We start from the raw sequence: 23,837 nt of genomic DNA on the forward strand, positions 1-23,837 counted from the left end.
CAGGATATCATTTATAAAACCACACCAACAGAAACTTTCATATACACTCAGGAAGGATAAGAAAGAGCAACAACCACAACTGTTTGCATTACGTGCACCAAGTTGGGAATGGGATGTGGCACTCAGGGAGGTAATCCTAAGAAAATGAAGGCTGCTGCAGCTGTCTGCTGCTGATAGCACGTGGGAGTGATGCCACATGTTAGGAAAATGGGAAAGATTAAATTAGAAGAAAAATGTTTTTTCAAAAAATTGTACACATTTTTTGTAACCAATTGTAAAAATAATAAAAATATCCCTTAACCCTTTTACTGCTAGTCCTCCCAACCCCCCGCCCACCCCCGTGCTAAGCCTTTTTTTTTTCATTTGGGGTCGCTCGCGATTAGGCCCTTGTAACGTTTTGTGCACATAAGGTATCCACGTCAAATTTGCGTCCTTTTCTTCCCACATCCTGAGGATTCTAGATGTACCCAGGGTTTGTGGATTCCCCTAGAGGGGACACAGAAATTAGCCAAAATACAGCTAAACTTTGTTTTTTTTTAATGCGGATAAAGTGCTGCAGAAGAAAGCATCTGTTTCTTCCCCTGCAAATGGTATCAAGAAAGGAATTGTGGTGCTGAAATTACCATTTTCCAAGCTTTCAGCAAGAGGCCACTTTTTGTCAGAAAGCCAAACTTTTTTTCACAATTCTGGCATTTTACTGGGACATAGCCTATTTCTGCTACTTTTTGTGCTTTCAACCTCCTTCCAGTTAGTGATAGAAATGGGTGTGAAAGCAATAATGGATTCCAGAAAGATATATAATTCTGAAAACTAGGCAAAATTCTGAATTCAGCAAAGAGTAATTTGTGTATATCCTTCAAGGTTTTTTTATAGAAGCTAACAGTTGAAAATAAGAAAATTGAAAATGAGTTGAAAAAAACAGCCATATGTGCCAAAGTTTTCATATGGTAACTTCTTCTAAGGATGAAGGATTTTTTAAAGAAATATACCCTTACATCCACTGGATGCTTCTGGTTGTGGGGAGAATTAGGACTGTTAGGTTCACTAAGAACACGAGGAACCAATAGCCAATAACTGAGATGCTTCTTGCAATGGTTTTTAATTGTGTACCAGGTATATAGCAAATCATTTGATAAAATATAAAGAGTGGAAAATAAGTATCAAGAACACCCATGTTTTTCTAAACTGGGAACAAAATTTAGAGTTTAGAAGCAGTAGCTATTGGTAGATCTCTGAAATTGTGGGTACACAAATTAGCATGTGAATTATAGGACATTTTTCAAAGTGACTTCTTTTTTACGCATTGTCTTACATTTGGAAGGCAGAAATGCATAGAAAGTTAATAGGTACTAATAGTTGCTCTACAATTATGTGGTCCCCTAAGTCTCCCGATAAAAATGGTACATCACCTGTGTGGGAAGGCCTAGTGCCTGTGACAGGAAACGGTCCAAAATGCAATATGGACAAGTCACATTTTTCTAGTGAAAACTGACCCTTTTTTACAATGTGCGTAGCTGAGGATCTTGAAAACTAGCTTAGCTGGCACCTGGGGAAACCTAGAAAACCTGTACATTTTTGTAAACTAGACCCTCAGGGAAACCCAGAATGTGGTGACTTGTGTGGCTCTCACTAGGTTCTATTACCTAGAATCCCTTGCAAACTTTGTAAAATAAAATCTATTTTTCATCACATTTCTGTGATGGAATGTTCTGAAATCTGTGTGGATCACAAAATACCACCCACCCTGCATTCCCCAAAGTCTCCCAATGAACATGGCACCTCACTTGTGTGGTTAGGCCTAGTGTCCGTGACAGGAAACGGGCCAAAACGCAACGTTGACACACCACATTTTTACTGTGAAAACCAACCCTTTTTGTGCAAAGTGCCTAGCTGTGGATTCTAAACCATAGCACTACCGGCACCTAGGGATAACCTACCAAACCTATATATTTCGGAAAATTAGGCACCCAGGCGAATCCATGATGGGGTGACTTGTGTGGCTCTCACTGGGTTCTGATACCTAGAATCCCCTGCAAACTTCAAACTTTGTAAAAAAAAAAAAAAATCCCTCACATTTCTGTGATGGAAAGTTCTGGAATCTGCGTCGATCCACATAATTACACCCACCCAGCATTCCCCAAAGTCTCCCAATAAAAATGGTACCTCACTTGTGTGGGTAGGCCTATTGCCCGCGACAGGAAATGGGAAAAAACACAATGTGGACGCACCACATTTTTACAGTGGAAACTGATCCTTTTTTTGCAAAGTACCTAGCTGTGGTATTTGAACCCTAGCTCAGCCAGCACCTAGGGAAACATAGCATACCTATACAGTTCTGTAAACTAGACACCCAGGCAAATAAGAGATGGGGTGACTTGTGTGGCTCTCTCCAGGTTCTGTTACCCAGAATCCCTTGCAAATCTCAAACCGTGTAAAACAAACCACATTCTCCTCACATTTCTGTGGTGGAAAGTTCTGGAATCTGAATGGATCAACAAAATTCCACCCACTCCGCATTCCCCCAAGCCTTCCGATAAAAATGGTAACCCACTTGTCTGGTTAGGCCTAGTGCCCACAACAGGAAACGGGCCAAAACACTATGTGGATACACCACATTTTTACTGTGAAAACTCAACCTTTTTTTGCAAAGTGCCTAGCTGTGGATTTTGAACCTTAGCTCTTCTGGCATCTAGGGAAACCTAGCAAACCTATACATTTTTGGTAACTAGATACCCAGGGAAATCCAGGATGGGGTGACTTGTGTGGCTCTCATCAGGTTCTGTTACCCAGAATCCCTTGCAAACCTCAAACTATGTAGAAGAAAACACATTTTCCTCACATTACTGTGATGGAAAGTTCTTGAATCTGCATGGATCCATAAAATTCTACCCACCCTGAATTTCCCAAAGTCTCTCGATAAAAAGGTACCTCACTTGTGGGGGTAGGCCTAATGCCCGTGACAGGAAACAGGCCGAAATGCAATGTGGATACACCGCATTTTTCCAGTGAAAACTGACCCTTTTTTTGCAAAGTGCCTAGGTGTGGATTTTGAACCCTAGCTTTGTCGGCATCTAGGGAAACCTAGAAAACCCATACATTTTTGAAAACCAAACACCAAGATGAATCCAGGATGGGGTGACTTGTGTGGCTCTCTCCAGGTTCTGTTACCCAGAATCCCTTGCAAACCAAAAGCAAATTTCCTCACATTTCTGTAATGGAAAGTTCTGGAATCTGTGTTCATCCACAAACTTCCACCCACTCCGCATTCTCCTGAGTCTCCCGATAAAAATGGTACTTCACTTGTGTGGGTGGGCGAAGTGCCCGTGACAGGAAGGGCCCAAAACGTATTGTGGAGAAATAAAAATTACCTATCACAAAACGACCTAGTTTTGCAAGAGGGTCACATGGGTTTTTGGGTCTGGGCTCAACGGCCATCTAGGGAAACCTACCAAACGTATACCCTGGGGAGGCCAGTGAGGTATGGCTTGCATGGATCCCCCAGCGTTTTCCTACCAAGAATCCCCTGCAGACCTCAAATTTAGCTGACAAAATCACATTTTTCTCAATTTCTGTGTGGGAAGGTTGCGGGATCACCTGGCTGACACAAATTGACTACCTCCCAGTATTCCTCCAGGTCTCTTAATAAAAATGGTACCTCACTCATGTGGATGGCCAAGTACCCGCAACAGGCAATGGCCCAAAATATATTGTGGAGACACCAAAATTACCTATCACAAAAGAGCCTGGTTTTGCAAGAGGGGGCACCTGGGCTTTTGGCCCCGGGCTCAGCGGACATCTAGAGATACCTACCAAACCTACGCATTTCTGAAAACTAGACACCCTTGGGAATCTAGTGATGTATGACTTGTGTGGATCCCCCAATGTTTTATTACCCGGAATCCCCTGTAACCTCAAATCCTCAAATTTAGCAGATTTTTATATGGGATCACCATGCCGTAACAAATGTCCTACCACCCAATTTTCCCCCCAGTCTCTTGAATGGCCGGCGCAAGGTGTTTGGATAGTTAAGCCATGATTTTAGGTGGGCAGGTGTCCAGGCGGCCTCCTCCCGAGAAAATGGTTCAAAACTTATTAGAGAGGAGGTAATTGCTTCTTCCAAAGTTATCGTGTTACTGGTGATAATACCATGAGAATACCATGAGGACTGAATTTGGAACCCACTGGGATTTGGGAGGCAATGACTGGTGGAGAAGGCAGTAGCGGCTCCTTGAGGGAGTGCTGCGGGGGTGGGGCGGATCGGGGGAGGGGCAGGGTGGAGGTAGTAAACTCTGGCATATGGCCAAACGGAGTTAAGTAAATAAATAAATAAATAAAAACAAATGACATTGCGCACGCTGCAATGCCAAATGGCAATTCAGCGTGCGCAATGTAATTAGTTTTATTTATTTATTTACTTACCTCCGTTCGGCCGTATGACGGAGTTTACTACCCCCCCCATGCCCCTCCTCCGCCCCACCGCCGTGCAGCACTCCCTCCAGGAGCCGCTACTGGCAGATGGAAAATCTTTAAAAATTATGTAATAATCTATAAAACATTGGTCATACCGTACATTAGTATGAGCATTGAGCTACTAGGCCTCAAGCATAACACAAACAATGGCCGCCACCCATATGGTCAAACAGTAAGCAAGGAGGCATGGCAACAAACAAAGAACACATGCAGGCCTATGGTAAATGCACACCGGCTGGGCTGCACAAAATGGCCATCAACCACATAGTCAAACAGCAAGCAAGGAGGCATGGCCACAAACAAAGAACACATGCAGGCCTATGGTAACAGCAAAGTGGCTACCTACCCAAAATGGCCACCAGCCACATTTTTACAACAACAAGCAGGAGGCCTGGAAAACAAAGAACACATGGAAGCCTATGACAAAAGCACACTGGCTGCCTACACAAAATGGCCACCGACCACAAGGTCAAACAGCAAGCAAGGAGGCATGGCAAGAAACCAAAAACAAATGTATGCCTTCTGCAAAAACGCATTGGCTGCCTACACAAAATGGCCACCGACCACATGTTTAAAGCAAGGAGGCATGGTCAGAAATCAAACACAGATGGAGGCCTATGGCAAAAACACACTGGCTGCCTACACAAAATGGGCACCAGCGACATGACCAAACAACAAGCAGAAGGAATGGAAGCAAAGTACACATGCATGCCTATGGACACTGATTATACAAAAAGGCCTGACCACATCGCATGGGGAACAAAGACAAATGGTGGCCTATGGCAAACACACACACACACTGGCCAGACAAAGGATGCATGGGAACAAAGAGAACACCGCATCAATTCAGCAATGCCAAAAATGAAAATTAGCTAGGCCAAACGTTTTAACAACAAATCATATCCTCCAAAGTCATTACCCCACCTATAAACTGTTTGCCGAAAAAAATAAAGTGTGAATTACCTCATAAAACACACATTTTGTATTTTAATCAAATGCAATCCATGGCCTAAATGATATTTCAATTCAACAGACACCCCAGAAATTGTTGTTTCATGCGCTTATGACTTGTACAGGCCTACTGGCTAAAAGGCCCATTGGCAGACGAGGCCACATAGTGAATTCAAATAATATTGCAAATTTATGTAAAACAAAACATGGAGAAAATGTACTAAACTGTACAACATTTTTCCTGTACAAAAGAATAAAAATGACATGCAAAAAAATAACTAGGCCCCTTCTGAAACTGCAGGCCACCCCCACCATAATTCATTGTAAAAATCGAATAAAGATACAAATAAATCATGGTGTATGCCCTCTGTCAAACAAACAAAACCCTTATACAACACTTTTTCACTTACTTGTAAAATCTAAAAATCAAAGTCCTTAAATCCAATTGTATACATGCAGCGGACACAGAGAGTGATCCTTCCAGTTCCATATCCAAATGAAAAGTGACCAGGAATTGGAGAAGCTTGCTGGACAGGAACGGGAAGTTGGAGACTCTGGGGCACTTCCTTCATGTTAAAAAAAAGTACATAAAAAAAGGACTCCTCGCACAAAAAACCAACACAAACAATCAATTTGAGAAGGTTTTTAACTCCAAATTGTCTTTTTGAGGAGATTTACCTGTTTTTTTAAGAGGAAATCTTACCCAAGTTGCAGACGCGGTTGATGGCACTTACTCGCAATTGCCTACATCACAAAAGAAGCGCCAGAAGTTACTGGCGTGGCATAAAGCCGTGTTAGAGGCTGCAAAGTCTTGCAGGAACTCCTGGGCGGCTAGCAAATCTCGTGTCGCTCGAGAGAAGCTAGAAAATCTTGTGGGCACTTCTAAGTGCCCAGCAAGCCGCTTCTATTCACACAAAATGACATTTTGAAAACGCTAATGAAAAAAACCTCTGCTCTGTTGCAGAGTGTGGAGTTTATCAGTAACTTCGCTTTCTCAGTGGACTGCAGAATTGCCGAATGCCACAAACTCCACGAGCAGAACAGAGGTTTATGCCCTGGCCTAGTCCCTATGCCTAGTTTAAGTTATACAACCCATACTGTCATCATTCGCTAGATGGCCTCATTATAGAGAACATTATCAAAATGTTGTTCTTTAGGATGCAAAGAAACAAGGCTGTGGGCCTTAGTATGACTATGGCAGTGTGGGAACAAGGCCACCATGCTGCCAACCTGCTCTCACACTGCCAAAGCCAAACCAGACTGCCCGTCCGATTACAACTTTTTAAGTTTTTTAATCACCGGAGGGCAGTTCTTTGGTGTTCCCACGGCGGTGTCTTTGAAATAAGCACTGCAGTAGGAACGCCAAAGCATGTTCTTGCACAGACGGCAATGCACAATGTTGTTTATTTCATTCCATGCAGGAGCACAGGGGTGCATGCAGACAGGGGAGCACACCATGTGCCCTCCTCCATGCACTCCATGACTCAGAGGCACAAGGGGGCCTTATTTTTCTCACCACCACACTTTTCATGCCAGTCGCACCACCATGAAAAGTGCAGCAGTGAGGAAACTCCTAATGTGCTTGGTGGTGCTGCAGCAGCACCACCAGTATTTTAGGGGCGTCAGACCGCTGCGCCACTGCCATGGATTGTGGATCCCTGGCAGCAGCAGCGGTCCTTTGGCAGTCCAATCGCCACAGTCCTAATGCGGCGGGCGGACTGCGAACACGAGTTTGGTGGTCCTCTAGACCGCACATCCTGTAGCAAAGAGAATGGGGTGTGTAGATCTCAGATATATTTCAAGGGATTCATTATAAGATCACAGTTCGAATTTGTAGCCTTATTTGGAAAAGGAAGAACACATATCAGCTAGTGGTATGTAAATGGTGTAACAAATGAAGTCATTTTTGTTGTGTTTTGAAATCCTTGTCGTGTATTAATTCTTTGAGTTCTAGGGAGGGAGATTCAACATTTTGGAGAATATCACAAAAAATAACGATCCAATGAATGTCCTAACAAGTCTCATAGAGGAATGCATCGTTTTTCATTCTGTTTTTCATCTAAAGGATAGACATAGAGAAGAGTTGTCGGTGTCATTTCTAATCTAATTTAGCTTAAACTTTCAAACATTTAAAGCTTTAATTTTAATTATTTTTGCAGAGTCAGGCCTGCTGCTAACCTAAAGCTTAGGAGACACGTATTGCCGTCGAGCTGCCCACTGATAATATAATTTTTTATATGTGGATAATGGCTTACATCTGTTTTGCCATTTTTGGTGACAGCGTGAAGTGAACGAGAAATTGAATATAGGGAAGCCAGATTTTTTTACAACTATTTTCACCCCATGATCCGCCATGAGAACAGCATTTTTATAGAAAGCCCTGCTGCAGTTTGACATTGTTCTTTTTCATTCTGTTGATGCGGTCGATAGGTCTGTCACCTCTTCAGAACAAGCAAATTGAGGTGAATTTATGTGGAAATGATAGCAGCAGCTATAAGATTCGTGTACATGCCCAGCCAAAGACCTCGCGACATACTTTAGCTGTTCTGCTCCCCATGCTCGCTTGATGAACCTCGCTGCTTATGGCCTCCACATCATGTGCGCTTGAACTTTACTAGGTGTCACCTCCACGCCTGAAAGTTATTTTTTATATATGGTTTGTGATTCTTTCATGTTTTCTTAAACAGTCTCTTTAAGAGACTTGGACGCAACTGAGAGCATGTCGGAAATATAAATTGGCATGACAATATTTAGTGAAGGCAAGATTTACACAATCAAGAGGCTGATATTCATTTCCACCGTTTTGCGGTAAAGGTGATGAGGTATTGCCTCAGTAGTGATGTGGTGATTTCACTATACAGCGTGGGCATCACCAGCAGAATGGCAGTCCAAGTCACAAATTGCATTTTGTAGTACATAAAACAGTACTACTAAAAATAGAATTCACAAACCAAGGAGGGAAAACTCTACCTTTACTTGTCCAATCCTTTCAATGAGGAGATAGCCACATAAATGTGGTAAGGACCAGGGAATTAGTGGGAAAATGGAGAATATCTTCTAAAAAATTTGGGTTTAGTTAAAAATACAGAGGGTTTTAGCGAGGGTCAGGCTACTAGAATCACCCACCCACAAAAGAGAAAGTACATTGCTAATCACAAACTACACTTCTAATGTTACTACAGCCCTAATGGTGACAAAGCTGTCGTAAATGTGCACCAGTCCTTCCTTAGAGTAAGTCAAGCACGACACTGTCCACAGGTACTGCAACACACTTCCCTAGAAAGTAATGGAGGCATGGACTTAAAATAACCCCCTTGGTTTCAGGCAGTGGAGACAAGTAAGTCTTCACTTATGCGTATATCTAATGCAGAAATGGTGAACCTGACAATATTGCTTGTAGATAGACAGACAGACAGACAGACAGACAGACAGACAGACAGACAGACAGACAGACAGACAGACAGACAGACAGACAGACAGACAGACAGACAGACAGACAGACAGACAGATAGATAGATAGATAGATAGATAGATAGATAGATAGATAGATAGATAGATAGATAGATCATTCATATAGTGCAAAATGCACAGATAGGCCAGGTTTAAGCTGTGACTTCTACCATAGGAGCAGTGGAAAAACAGGTTATATGAGCTCAGAAATAAAAAATACAAGTGGGCTTTTCAAATAATGATATAACGCTCATTACGATTAAGAATGTACTTAGTGATATCCTAACTCTGAGAACTGAAGCAGCATGTACCTATTCTAACCAGGCGGACATTGACACCAGGCTGTGATCTACATATGCTACAGACCACACAGTGGCATGTTGTTTGAGATATATTAGCAAATTAAGAGGGAGCCATGCAGTGCCGTAATATCACTAATCCAGAAATCATTCTCGCACTGTAAATTTAAGACCTCCTGTATTTTATGAATGTGGCTTCTTTTAAAATCAAAGCGTTAATTATTACAATGATTTTTTTTACTAACATCTTCACATTTGTATTTCGATGGGATAAAGGTACCAATGTTGCTTAATTTAGGAAGTTGAATGAACACACTTAAGTGAGTCTCGAATGTGGCAATGTAGATAGCCAGGAATGTAGTGAAGATTCTGTGTTCTTCAAGTAAACGTTTTGCAGTAACAAAAACACACAGGTAGTAGTGTTCCCTTGCAGGGAAATATCCGCACATTCACTAAGTGCAATATAGTCCGTCACTTATTCAGCATGAAAGTCAAAATATTTTGCTTTATTACAGCAACCAGGTGCTTGATCAGCCCCAAACACCTACTGGGCAAGCATTCGGCCAATACAATGGGTCACTGCAGTGCCTCTATGGATATCTAACACAATTTGTTCCTGTAAATACACACTCTACTTCACATCCGAGTATCCAAATGGCACGATTATTAAACTCGTTACAGGACCCGCATTCAAGCACCTGACAAAATGCGAGCTGCCACCTCATAAACATCCAAATCGTCCCCATATGTCCTTGTGTTAACCGCTACGTTAACGTGCAGTGAAAAGAATTGTAGCAGTGCTCTTGGCAGAATGGAAAAGGTATGACTTTTACCATGACCCCTATGGCACAACCATGATACGTTGCAAACATTCTATGTTTGAAAATACCACTTTTAGAAAGTAAGTATTTTCTTGCTTAACTCTTTAAGCCTGCCTCTGCTTGGTTGTGTACTGTGTGTCTGGTTTTGTAAGTGACAGGGGCTTGGGGATTCCAGGAGAGAGGGTGAGTCAGCACAGGGCTTAATAGAGAGATCTACATGTAGATTGGTGGGAGGAGCTACACCTGGGACCTGAATAGGGCTGTGCCTTCCCTCTAAAAGGCTGGCTCCATCTCCTGTGGTGCGTCTGATGTCTCTGCCCTGCACTGTGAAAGGAAAGAAGGAGTCTTGTCAATAAAGTGCTCCAGGACTGACCAGAACTGGTTTGGACTAGGCAAAGGCCTCTCTTCCTTCAAAGAACAAAGAGAAAAGTAGTATAAATATGGGGACCCAGGCCCCACGACTTTAGATCACTTCTGGAATAATAAGACAAACCTCTGCTAAGGCGAAGAACCAAGGAAGCTGTAGGAGTTGGACTGCCCCCCTGCCAGTATGCTGGGTTGGCCTACAGTGGTGTCTTCAGTGCCTAGGAGAGGAGAAGGAACGTTTGTGTGTACTTCATCATCTTGCAGAATATTTCCCCAAGGGCTTGAACTTGTGCTTGCCTCCTGCTGATGTCTCAGGGACAAAAGACTTCACCACCAGCTCCCCTCTGAATTTCCTTGCTGGGAATTCTATCTGCAGAAGCCTGCGTGTCGATGGGAGCTGGAAGTGCGACGCAACAAGAAGAAGCGTGTCGCCGCCGCAGCTGTAGTCGTCGCATCGCCGGAGAAGAGTGCCACCGCCGCATCTCCCAGAAGCGTGTCTTCGCCGCAGCTGCCTGCTATCGCATCACTGGAGAAGCGTGGCGCCACCGTGAGGATCTCCGTCACATCACCGGAGAAGCGTGTCGGAGGGCCTGTCGCGGCTCCAAAGTACAGAGTCGCCGCAAGGCTGCCAGGGGGTGGACGTATCATCTTCACATCGTCGCAGCAAGGGCACCATCTTATCGCACTGAATTGTCGCATTGCATCGATGCGCCATCTTGCCGCATCACAACCGGGGTGCAGCACGAGAATCTACGCATCACCTCCTCTCCGGTAAGGATCAAGACGCATCCCCTACTCTGCGCAAGCATTGAGGCGCGACGCATCGTCTCCCCGGAAGCGAGGAACCGACGCATCTCCAATGCTGCGAGACTTTTGTTTATTTTGCATTATGCATCCAGGTACTTTTGTGAGAACTGTGTCGCAATTATCATCAGCTTGAGTTAAGTTAATTCGACCATCTTTAAGTCAATTTTGAGTACAGTATTGTGGATTTTTGTCATTTGTGGTCTTGTGTTAAGTCTATATAAAGAATACTTATTTTTATGAAACCTGTGTGGTGTCCATCTGTGGTGTTTTCACTGTATTACTGTATGTGTTCACAAATGCTTAACACACTGCCTCTGAGATAAGCCTGTCTGCTCGTGCCAAGCTACCAAGGGGGTGAGCAGGGGTTATCCAAGAGTGTAATCCCCTTTCCCTGACTTAGAAGCAAGGGTCCCTATTTGGTCAAAGGTACCTACCTCTGCCAACTAGAGACCCCCAGTTCTAACATTGGTGGTCAGCGGTGAGGATTTGGACTTGCATTTGTTACTCATATACAGTAATTGGTGTACACTACTAGTGAGTGCAGACCAAACGTGACCACATACTTTTTTGGTAGATTTATTTTCCTTGAACTATTATTTTTTCCTGAGAACTGCCAATTCTTACTGCCATGAGTAGACCAGCATCTGTTGCATCTATGGATCTAGATTTTGAGGAAGAGAGATTGGAAACCTACTCTTTGAAACAGCTCAAGAATCTCTGCAAGAAATTAAAAGTTGCTACACCAGGCATTTCTAAAAAGGATGACTACCAAAAGGTGCTGAGGGCCTGGGTAGAAGCAAGAAATGCCCCTGATTCAGTGGTGGAGCCAGCTGAGGATGCAGATGGGCAACTGGATAGGCCAAGGTTTCCTGCCAGGGAAGGGGTACCGTCCCAACCTCGCAGTAGTGTCTCTTCCAAACACCTGTCCCCCAGAGAGTTGGAAGACAGGCAGAGAAACAGGTCACACAAGCTGGAGATGGCTAAGCTTAAGATGGAGGGTCAGAGGGAAATAGAGAATAACAGGTTGTCCTTGGAGAGAGAGAGAATGAGAATGGAACATGAGAGGATGTTGAGGGAGTTAGAGATCAAGGCAAAGGGCTTAGAGATCGCTCCCTCTGGTGGCAGCGCACCATCTGTGCCTTCAGGAAGCAGAGTGTATATTCCCAAGGATGTCATCAAAGATTTCCACAAGCATGAGGATATTGAGCAGTGGTTTGCAGCCTATCAGATAGCAATGTTGGCCCACCGGGTCCCTGAGAAGGATTGGGGAGCTGGGTTGTGGGGCTGCTTTGTGAGTGAGTGGAGGGATACTTTGTTATACCTACCCAGTGAGAATAGGATGTCCTATGCCCACATGAAGGAAGCCCTGATAACAAGGTATGGTTTGACCCCAGAACTCTATAGACAGAGGTTTAGGAGTTGCAAGAAGCTGGAGGGAACCACTTGGGTGGAATATGTGTCTTTCTGTTGCAGAGCTATGGATAGTTGGGTGAAGGGTAGCAAAGTGGATTCTTTTGAAGAGCTCTATGATTTGTTTGCATGGGAGCACTTGTCTGCTAACTGTTTCCAGAGCTACACCAGCACCTTATTGATAGCAAGTTAACTAACCCTAGGAAGCTTGCAGAGGAGGCAGACCGCTGGGTCAGTACCAGGGTCCACAAGGGTCATGTGGGAGATTCTGCCAAAGGTGGGCAGGGTCCCCAGCAGAAGAGTGGGGGGTGGGAAGGGTAAACAGAGGGAGTTCCAGAAAGGGCCCCAAAGTAATTCCCAAGGGAACCAAGGGATGGGTTCCCAGCCTCCCCCTGAGAAGAAGCAAGATGCCCCGACAGGTAAACCTGTTCAGAGGGGCCCCTACAAGTGCTTTATGTGTGGTCAAGTGGGCCACCGTTGGTTTGATGCACAGTCTCCCATGAAGGATTCCAGAGTGCCACCACGTGCACCACCCCATCAGATGGTGAATGTAGCCCTGGGAGGGAAGGAGAAGGGTGCCTAAGGTGGATGGGTTCCCGCAGAAATGTCCATTGTCTCATTTGGAGACTTTGAGATGGTCCCTCAAACTCAGCTGCCTGATAACACTAAGAAATACAGGCAGTGGGTGACCATCAATGGCTATAGAGTGGAGTCTCTTAGGGACACAGGAGCCAGTGTGACAGCTGTCAAGTGTCACCTGGTGTCTCAAGAGCAAGTTGTCCCCAATGCCTTTTACCTAGTTGTTGCTGCTGACAACACAGAGAGCCACTGCAAGGTGGCTCAGGTTCCCTTTGAGTGGGGGGGGATCTCTGGTACTCTTCAGGTAGCCGTAAGGCCATCCATGCCTGTGGATTGTCTATTGGGCAATGATTTGGAAAGCTCCCCTTGGGCTAAGGTGGAGAAGAATGCTAATTTGGAGATGTTGGGTCTGCCTGAGTGGGCTGTGTGACCACTCGGTCTATGGCAGCCAGTAAGGGTGTTGAAGAGGTCATGGAGTCTGAAAGTATGGCCTAGGGACCTGCCTTAAAGAAAAGAGGTAGGGGGCACAGGAAACCAGCCCCCATTGTTCCCACGGTTCAAGAGGAGGCAGACCTTGAGGGGGATGCCCTGGAACTTACAGGGAAACAGGTTGCTGAACTGGGGGACCTGCCTGAGCTAACCCATTGGCAGCAAGAAGGAGGGCCCTTCAGGGAGGAAATTTATGCAGAACAGAAGAAGTGCCCTTCTCTTGTGGGTTTGCGGCAACAGGCCACAAACCAGGCAGCAGGTGATCAGTCTGGATCACATTGGATCTACTGGGAGAACGACCTCCTATATACAGAGCCTAAGGTTGGTGAGCCTGGGTCAGCCTGTGTGCTGGTGGTACCCCAGCGCTTCAAGAGCCTTCCTACTGTGGTCGGCTCATGATGTACCTTAATCTGAACATCTGGGGCAGGACAAGACCTTTGAAAGGCTTGTCACCCACTTTTATTGGCCCCAGATGTGGAAGTGTTCAGACACTCATTGTAGGACCTGTCAAACTTGCCAGGCAAGTGGGAAAAGTGGAAGGAGGCAAAAGTCTCCTCTCCAACCTTTCCCGGTAGTCAGTACCCCCTTTAAACAGGTGGGCATTGACATTGTGGGGCCACTGGACCCCAAGACAGCCATGGGCAACAGGTTTATCCTGGTCTTGGTGGACCATGCTACCCGGTACCCGGAAGCCATCCCACTCAGGACAGTGACGGCCCCCATGGTGGGACGTGCACTGATGGGGATTTTCTCCTGTGTGGGGTTCCCCAGAGAAGTGGTGTCAGACCGTGATATCAACTTCATATCCAGTTATATGAAGTCTCTGTGGAAGGAGTGTGGTCTTACATACAAGTTCACCACTCCTTACCACCCCCAAGGTAATGGGCTGGCATGATCATGGATCCTGAGGAGCCAATGAGGCATAAGTGGGATGTCCTCTTGCCATGCCTTCTTTTTGCTTACCGTGAGGTGCCACAAAAGTCCCTAGGGTTCAGTTCCTTTGAACCGTTGTATGGAAACCCGGTAAGAGGACCTTTTGAGTCTGGTCAAGGAAGGCTGGGAGCAATCTCCCAGGAAACCTCCCCAGGATGTATACAGTTACATGCTGGCCATCAGGAACCAGACTCGGCGAATCAGAGAGCTCGCTCAGGTGAATCTGGAAGCCAGCCAGGAAGAGATGAAGCGGTGGTATGATCAGAATGCCACTCTGGTTGAGCTTCAACCTAGACAGAAAGTTTGGGTCATGGCCCCTGTAGAGCCTTGTGCGCTCCAGGACAGGTGGACCGGTCCATTTGAGGTGGTGGCACACAAGATTGATGTCACCTACCTGGTGAACTTGCGGTCTCCAAGGAACCCTTTGCGGGTCCTACATGTAAACTGCCTGAAGCCCCACTTAGAAAGGTCCGAAGTGGGCATGCTCCTAGCGATAGATGATGAAATGGAGGAGGAGACAGAGCCGCTTCCTGACCTCCTGTCTGCAACAGAGCAAGATGGGTCAGTGGATGGTGTCAGCCTCTCTGCCACACTGACCTCTGATTAGCAGCAAGATTGTCGCCAACTGTTGGGACAATTCTCTGATTTGTTTTCCTTGGTTCCTGGTGTCACTGAGTGGTGCGTCCATGATGTGGACACTGGGTACAGTCCTCCTGTGAAGCCCAAGGCTTACAGAGTGACTGACAAGGTCAGGACTTACATCAACGAGGAAGTCTCCAAGATTTTTGCCTTAGAGGTGATTGAGTCCTCCAACAGTTCTTGGGCCAGCCCAGTGGTCTTGGTCCCAAAGGCTGCCCCCCCATGGGGCCCCCCATGAACACAGGTTCTGTGTGGACTACCGAAGACTCAATTCAGTCACCAGGACTGACGCGCACCCCATCCCCAGAGCTGATGAGCTCATTCATCGGTTAGGGGCTGCACTGTACCTCAGCACGTTTGATTTGACATCTGGGTACCGGCAGTTCGCCTTAACTGATGGGGCGAAGGAGAAGTCAGAATTCTCCTCACCAGATGGGCACTACCAATTCCGGGTTATGCCCTTTGGGATGAAGAATGCCCCTGCCACCTTTCAGAGGTTGGTCAACCAGGTTTTGGCTGGATTGGAAGATTTCAGTGCAGCCTACCTGGTTGACATTGCAGTGTTCAGCGCCAGTTGGGAAGAACAACTGCGCCACCTCTGGGAAGTGTTGATGGCACTGCACATGGCAGGCCGCATGATCAAGGCGAGTAAGTGCCAGATCGAGCAGGGTTCTGTGGTGTTCTTGGGGCACCAGGTAGGGAGCGGCCAGGTGGCGCCCCTGCAACCCAAGATTGATACAATCCTGGCAGGGGAATCCCCAAAGACTCAGACACAGGTGAGAGCCTTTTTAGGACTTACGGGGTACTACAGGAGGTTTGTCAAGGGGTATGGCAACATTGTTGCACCCTTGACGGAGCTGACTTCCAGGAAGCAGCCCAAGAAAGTGAACTGGACTGACACCTGTCAGAAGGCTTTTGACACCCTGAAGACAATTATGTGCAGAGCACCTGTGCTTCAGATGCCTGACTTCTCAAAAGAATTCATTGTTCAAACAGATGCTTCAGAGTATGGTGTGGGGGCTGTTCTATCACAGATGAATGAGGAGGGCCTAGACCAACCTGTAGCCTTCATCAGTAGGAGGTTACTTCCACGGGAAAAGATGTGGAGTGCATTTGTGCGTGAGGCATTTGCTGTGGTCTGGGCGCATACCTGTTTGGGACTCACTTCTGGGCTCAGACAGACCACAGGCCCCTCAGATGGTTGATGCAGATGAGGAGTGAGAACGCAAAGATGTTGAGGTTGTCCATTTCCCTACAGGGGATGGACTTTACGGTGGAACACCTCCCTGGTACAGAACACGCCAATGCTGATGGTCTATCCAGATTTTTCCGCCTTAGTGAAGAGAACTCCCAAGGGGAAGGGTAGTTCTCCCCACATTTCAGCTGGAGGGGACACGTGTTAGACCTGGTACCATTGGCGTGAGTCTCCCATCCATTTTTTCTGATTGCCTCCCCTGTTTTTGATATGCTTTTCTGGTTTAGATGCTTTGGGCACTGTGCCACTGCTATTCAGTGCTACAGTGCAAGTGCTCCCTATGTTAAATTGACGTATTGATTAGTGACTCCATGATTGGGTTATTTGATTTACTTGTCAGACCCTAGTACAGTGCACCAGGGGTGCCCAGGGCTTGTAAATCAAATGCTGCTGGTGGGCTTGCAGCACTGGTTGTACCACCCACAGAAGCAGCATGTATAGTGTGTCTCCGGCCTGCCATTGCAGAGCCTATGTGCAGTCTGGTACTGCCATGTTGACTGGCCAAGTGCACCCACTTACCAGTCCCTAAACCTTCCCTTTTCTTCATATCAGACACCCCTATGGTAGGCTCAAGGGCAGGGTGCATAGTAAGTATAAGGTAGGACATGCCCTGGTGTGTGTGACATGTCCTGATAGTGAATTACAGCCATTTTTGTTTTTCACTATCGCAAGGCCCCCTGTTTCCCATAGGCCAGAATGGGCAGTTGAATTATTACATCTTATAATCCTAACTGACTCACATGGTAGAAATTCGAGTTTAGTATGCCTGAACTTAGAATGATAAAATATATATTTTAGTGAAGTTGGTTTTAACATTCTGTGTTTGAAAATACCACTTTTAGAAAGTAGGTATTTTCTTGCTTAACTGTTCAAGCCTGCCTCTGCTAGGTTGTGTATTGTGTGTCTGGTTTTGTGAGTGACAGGGGCAGGAGGATTCCAGGAGAGAGGGTGAGTAAGCACAGGGCTGAATAGAGTGATCTACATGTAGATGGGTGGGAGGAGCTACACCTGGGACCTGAATAGGGCTGTGCTTTCCCTCCACAATGCTGGCTCCACCTCCTGTGGTGCGTCTGATGTCTCTGCCCTGCACTGTGAAAGGAAAGAAGGAGTCTTGTCAACAAAGTGCTTCAGGACTGACCAGAACTGTTTTGGACTAGGCAAAGGCCTCTCTGCCTTCAGAGAACAAAGAGAAAAGTAGTATAAATATGGGGACCCAGACCCCAAGACTTAAGATCACTTCTGGAATAACAAGACAAACCTCTGACAAGGAGAAGAACCAAGGACGCTGTAGAAGTTGGACTTCCCCCCTGCCAGTGTGCTGTGTTGCTGGGTTGGCCTACAGTGGTGTCTTCAGTGCCAAGGAGAGGAGAAGGAACTTTTGTGTGTACTTCATTATCTTGCAGAATATTTCTCCAAGGGCTTGAACTTGTGCTTGCCTCCTGCTGAAGTCTCAGGGACAAAAGACTTCACCACCAGCTACCCTCTGAATTTCCTTGCTGGAAATTCTATCTGCAGAAGCCTGCGTGTCGCTGGGATCTGGAAGCGCGACACAACAAGAAGAAGCGTGTTATCGCCGAAGCTGCAGTCGTCTCACTGCCAGAGAAGCGTGCCACCGCCGCATCTCCCAGGAGTGTGTCTTTGTCGCAGCTGTCTGCTGTCGCATCACTGGAGAAGCGTGTCACCACTGCGAGGGTTGCAGTCACATCACCGGCGAAGCGTGTCGCAGGGCCTGTCGCGGCTCCAAAGTATAGAGTCGCCGCAAGGCTGCCAGGGCGTGGACGCATCATCTTCACATCGTCGCATCAAGGGCGCCATCTTATCGCATCACACCGGATTGTCGCATCGCATCGAGGCGCCATCTTGCCGCATTGCAACCGGGCTGCAGCACGAGAATCTACGCATCACCTCCTCTCCGATAAGGATCAAGATGCATCCCCTACTCTGCGCAAGTATTGAGGCGCGATGCATCGTCTCCCCCGAAGCAAGGAACCGACGCATCTCCAATGCTGCAAGCCTTTTGTTTATTATGCTTTACGCATCCAGGTTCTTTTGTAAGAACTGTGTCGCATTTACCATCAACTTGATCTAAGTTAATTCTACCATCTTTAAGTCAATTTTGAGTACAGTATTATGGATTTTTGTCGTTTGTGGTCTTGTGTTAAGTGTATAAAAAGAATATTTATTTTTATAAAACCTGTGTGGTGTCCATCTGTAGTGTTTTCACTGTATTACTGTATGTGTTCACAAATGCTTAACACACTGCCTCTGAGATAAGCCTGTTTGCTCGTGCAAAGCTACCAAGGGGGTGAGCAGGGGTTATGCAGTACTGTAATCCCCTTTCCCTGACTTAGAAGAAAGGGTCCCTATTTGGTCAAAGGTACCTATCTATGCCAACTAGACACCCCCAGTTCTAACAATGGGTAATCAGGTAGGACCCTAAAGTCTAATGGCCTTGTGTAAAGTTTGGCAGAGGAAGAACACTACTGTAGATTATTAGTGCTCCCTTCTTTCCAAGTTGCATTTTCCTCATTCTATTTAGAATTGAGGGAAGCACCGGGAATACAACCAGGGTAGCCTCAGCTTAGTGGCATAGCAAAACTTGAGGGGGCGACCCCTGAAAAGTTTATGGAGGGGCACCCACACACCCAGTCAGGAGTTCTCAGGCTTGGGACGGGGCCCCCTAGAGCTGAGGGGCCTCATTGCACCGCTGGAGCTGCAGGGGCTATTGTTACGCCACTGCCTGTGCTGGCGCTGCTGGTATAAACCTTTGACCTGGTGTCCATCTGCCAAATGTTGCCAGGTCATACCGAGGTCACCATGCAATGTTTTAGGCTGCCCATGTCCTCCATTGAAGACATTTGGGCACTAACAGGGAAATGACAGAATGCCCCACACACACAGGGAAACACATCCTGCGCTCTGGCAATTTCTCATTAGTTATTATAAAGCATCATACCACTTTGGAATGTTGTTGTGTATGACCAAAATAGTTTGCCAAGCGGACACTGCAAACATGGTGCTGGATTGCAAGACTTTAGTGCTGTGAAGGGAGCACCCATGGCAGTGGTTCTAACAGCACCGAGATCTCCCCCACACAGGGGGGTTCTCCTAAGCAGGATGAACTGTCTTTTATCAGGATGGCAGATACCATGACCTCGGATAGGGTCTAAATAAAGTATTAAGATATCGGTAGGGTCTGAGAAGGGACCCGTGCTGACAGCCTGCCCTATCTCATGGAGGCTGACTGAGCCCGGTCTCCAGCAGCTTTTCATAAAGATCTCAGGAGAGTTCATCAAGCCCCAGGATGGAAGGCCCAAGACATGTCCGGGAGGATTAACATGCACTTGCGATGTTACCTGCAGGCCTGACAAAATGTAAATTACTCCTGCAAACTTTCTTAGGATGCCTGTTACACACAAAAATGAAATTACGGCAGTATGCCACTTAGTGTGATTATGTGCTAATTCGTGGTAAACATTTACAGCATAAGTGCCATTGTGGTAAACATTATACCAAGTGCACTGAAAAAAACAGAGCTCGAGCAGCTGTTATTCATGCTCTGGCATGTTTTCACTTTTTCGCAAGACAAGCATCCTCATCATAAATTGACATGAAGACACATTCAAGCTAAAAAAGAGCACAAAATGATGGCTTTGCATTTTTTGTATGTTTAATTTTGCCAATATGTTGCTGAAATGTCACACAATTGCGTGTGAGTGAGTTACATGAATTTTGGACACCCTGGTTACTTATTGTCATCTACTTGAAATGGATCTGCATTTCCCAGGTTTGTAAGTACATAGTAGCTTAAGATCACAAAAGTAGAACGCAAAAACATATCATTCAGAGGAAGATCTATTTTAGGGCTCCGCTGGCATGCTTAAAAACTGAGAATTAAACTGTTCTCAATTGACACCCCCAAAAAACTGGAATTTATTCCCAAAATATTTTAACAGGCAAATAGTCAATGAGAAACTTGAGAAGTGGGGTGAAAGATGCGGTTTCCATCTGCCCAGACACAAGCGGTGTGGGCAATTGACATTTAAACAAGGATTGGCATATCCAATAGGTCTCGCCTTTTGGACCGTATAAGTTTAGCCAGAGAAATTGGCTTGGTCAATGTCTTTAAGCTATGTTGAAGAGGATAGTGGCTACTATGCAGAATGTTGATAAGTTATAATAAAATAGTGTTATAAGTATTTTTGTTTCCTTATATATATAACCAAGAAGACATTATGTACAACTAAACGACCCAATTAAAAAATAATTACCTTAAAAAATGTATTCTAGTTTTTTGTCCTTGCAATTCTAGCAACTTCTTCCTGTCTGTTCTAATGCTTGTTTGTTATAGTTTTTTTATTTTTTTATTGAGGATACATAAACAATGGGATGGTGGAGGCTGGGAAATAGTACCAGAATTACAACATGTGCAGCAGATCAATTTGAGGAGAGAATCAACAGATGGCAGATTCAGAGGGAAGACTGAGGTGGTGCTGAGTGGGGCTGAGGTGGTGGTGTGCTGATACAGAGGTGATGCTCAGGTGATGCTAAATGATACTCAGGTGGTGCTAAATTATGGTTAAGTAGTGCTGAAGTGGTGGTGTGCTGGTGCAGAGGGGATGCTGAGTGATACTGAGGTGGTGCTTAGTGATGCTGAGTCAAGCTGAGGTTGTGGTGCTGCACTGGTGCTCAAGTGGTGCTGAGTTGGTGCTGTTCTTTTTTTCAGTTTGAAAAGCTTTATTGAATAAAATAGTTAATACATAAGGAAATCAGCAAATACAGAAGAAAAATAAATTTGGATATGAAGTTAAACAATGACTTAGGCTAACATCCAGATAGAAAAGTTAAAAGCATTTTATAAGGTTTAAAAAATGAAGGAAGGGGCAGAAGGGGAGAGGAAAGAGAAGGAAAGGGAAAGAGGGGAAAGAAGCATTAACACTAAGAAATTGTGAAATACAAAGAAAGGCATAAGAACCAAAAATTGTGAATAAAGCATACAAAATGTACGGTAATGAAGATACTAAAGCATTAGAATCATGTAAAAATAAAAAATATAAAAAGAGGACAGAGACAATAACCTTCAAGGGGGTTTAAAATTTTCTGAATTGTTGTGTGGAAATTTCTTTAGAGCCAGACGGTCCAAGTATGTAGTAAGTGGTAGCCAGAAAAGGTCTCTGTTAGGAACCGGCTTACAGGAGGAAGTAAATGCAACATCAAGTCTATGAAAATGACAAAGAGTATTCCACCAACACTGTATGGAGATGTTTGTAAGGGATTTCCAATTAAATGAAATGTGTTGGCATGCAAGAGCAAGCATCAGATCGAGTAGGCCAAGGGAATGTGAGGGAAGGTCTAAAGAATCAGATAGAGATTCAGAAAGAGTCAGATAAACTGCCCAGAAAGAGAAGAGGCATAGAGTAAGGAATGGATATTGTGAATATCCGAGAGATATAGAGCCAAATCTTATCCCAGAATTTAGAGACAGTAGGGCAGAGAAAAAAGAGGTGGATAAGATCAGCGTCAGGAGAGCCGCAAGTCCAGCACTTAGAATCAGAAGAAACAGAAAAACGTGACAAGGAAATCGGGGAAAGATACAGTCTGTAATATAGAAAAAATAAAGATTGTGTAAGAGAGGCAGAGCAAGACATTTTTAAGGATCTGGACCAGATTTTATCCCAAAGACCAGACATATCCCAAATCCGTTTCCTAGGAAAGTTCAACTTTCGATTTAGCCCGATCAGGATCAGGAGATAAAATGAATTTATAAATGAGAGAAGCTTTAGGGAGGGTGAGAAGTAATTTGAGAAGAGGATTTTGGGCAGAAGGCGAGGACAAGGAAGGAAGGGAGTAATAAGTGTCTAGAATTGTTGTCATAAGCGTGGAGAATTTACGTAGAAAAGATCGGGGGCAACGAAATAAAAGTTGAAATTGGGGAAAGGAGCAAGGGGAGGTCCCATCAAAGAACTGATTGACCCACTTGATGCCAAGTAACCTCCAAGTGTTCCAAAAAATAGATCTATTATTTAGAAGAATGAGCGAATTATGCCAGATAGGGGCCTCTAAAAAAGATTCACGGGTAATAATAGGAGGATGAACCAAGGATGACAAAAGAGAAGAGGTATATCTAAATAAAGGGAGAGATGTATAGGAAGTTTTAGAAGAGAAACGTATAACCTCATTGAAGGAAAAGGGTAGTAGCAATACTTGTTCAATGGAGAGCCAAAGAGGAGTAAAGGGAGAAGATTCGGAATTGAGCCACCTAGAAGCTTGACGTAAAGAGAAAGACTTATGATAGAGACGAAAATCTGGGAAGTTGACACCACCATTGAGTTTGGACTTTCGAAGGGATGACAAGGCAATTCTAGATTTTTTGTTGTTCAAAAGAAATCTTGACAGACAAGTATCAATACGTTTAAAGTGAATAGCGGGAATATGAACAGGAAGCATGGAAAATATATATATGAGGATGGGGGCAATCATCATCTTTATCAAGTCCAGGCGACCCCACCAAGAAGAAAATGCCTTTTCAATTCGAGACGGGACTGCGGACATATTTAATTGGATTGAGGAGGGAATAGATTTAGAAAACCAAATACCTAGATATTTAATCTTAGAGCTGTTCCAAGCAAACCCAGTAGAGGAGAAGAGGTGAGGAAAACAGAATTTAGTAAGAGGAAGAATTTCGGTCTTATCTGAATTAATTTAGTACCCAGAGACCTGCGAAAAGGAGTTAAATGCTAATAACAAAGGGGGGATAGAAACTTCTGGATTAGAAATAAATAATAGAACATCGTCTGCATAAGCAGAAAGCTTTAACTGATTATCACCATAGGGAAAGCCGGAAATAGAGTCATTATTACCGATCGAGACCAAAGAGGGTTCAAGGGCCAAAACAAAAAGAAGTGGAGATAAAGGACATCCCTGATGAACCCCTCGTTGAAGAGGAAAATAAGAAGAAACCTGACCATTGACTAGGACCGAAGCCTTGGGAGCCGAATACAGTAGGGAGATAAGGGATATGAAATTAGGACCAGAACCATGCCAACGTAGCGAAGCAAATAAAAAAGACCAATCAACTCTGTCAAAAGCTTTTTCTGCATCAACAGAAAAAGCAGCTAGAGAAATAGAAAGAGATGAGGCTTTATTCACGACATTGAGAAAAAGACGAGAGTTATCAGAGGTAAGTCTACCTTTAACAAAACCACATTGTTCCTTGCCAATTAGATGGGGTAAAAAAGGATCCAGACGTAAAGCAAGAAGTTTAGCAAAGAGTTTATAGTCCACATTAACTAAAGAGATCGGGCAATCATTTTTACAGAATTGGGGATCTCGGCCTTCCTTAGGAATGAGGCAAATGGTGGCCTCCTG

General features: G+C 45.0%; 1 non-coding gene across 1 annotated transcript; it reads right to left on the reverse strand.

Annotated features, from left to right (window-relative positions):
• Positions 1–23,553: 23,553 nt before the first annotated feature.
• LOC146859884 (U7 small nuclear RNA) lies at positions 23,554–23,613 on the reverse strand. The gene has a single exon (XR_014979420.1). It is a non-coding gene; the product is annotated as a U7 small nuclear RNA (small nuclear RNA).
• Positions 23,614–23,837: the final 224 nt, after the last annotated feature.

The sequence above is a fragment of the Triturus cristatus genome, chromosome 3_1 (assembly GCF_964204655.1).
Source record: "Triturus cristatus chromosome 3_1, aTriCri1.1, whole genome shotgun sequence".
NCBI lineage: Eukaryota > Metazoa > Chordata > Amphibia > Caudata > Salamandridae > Triturus > Triturus cristatus.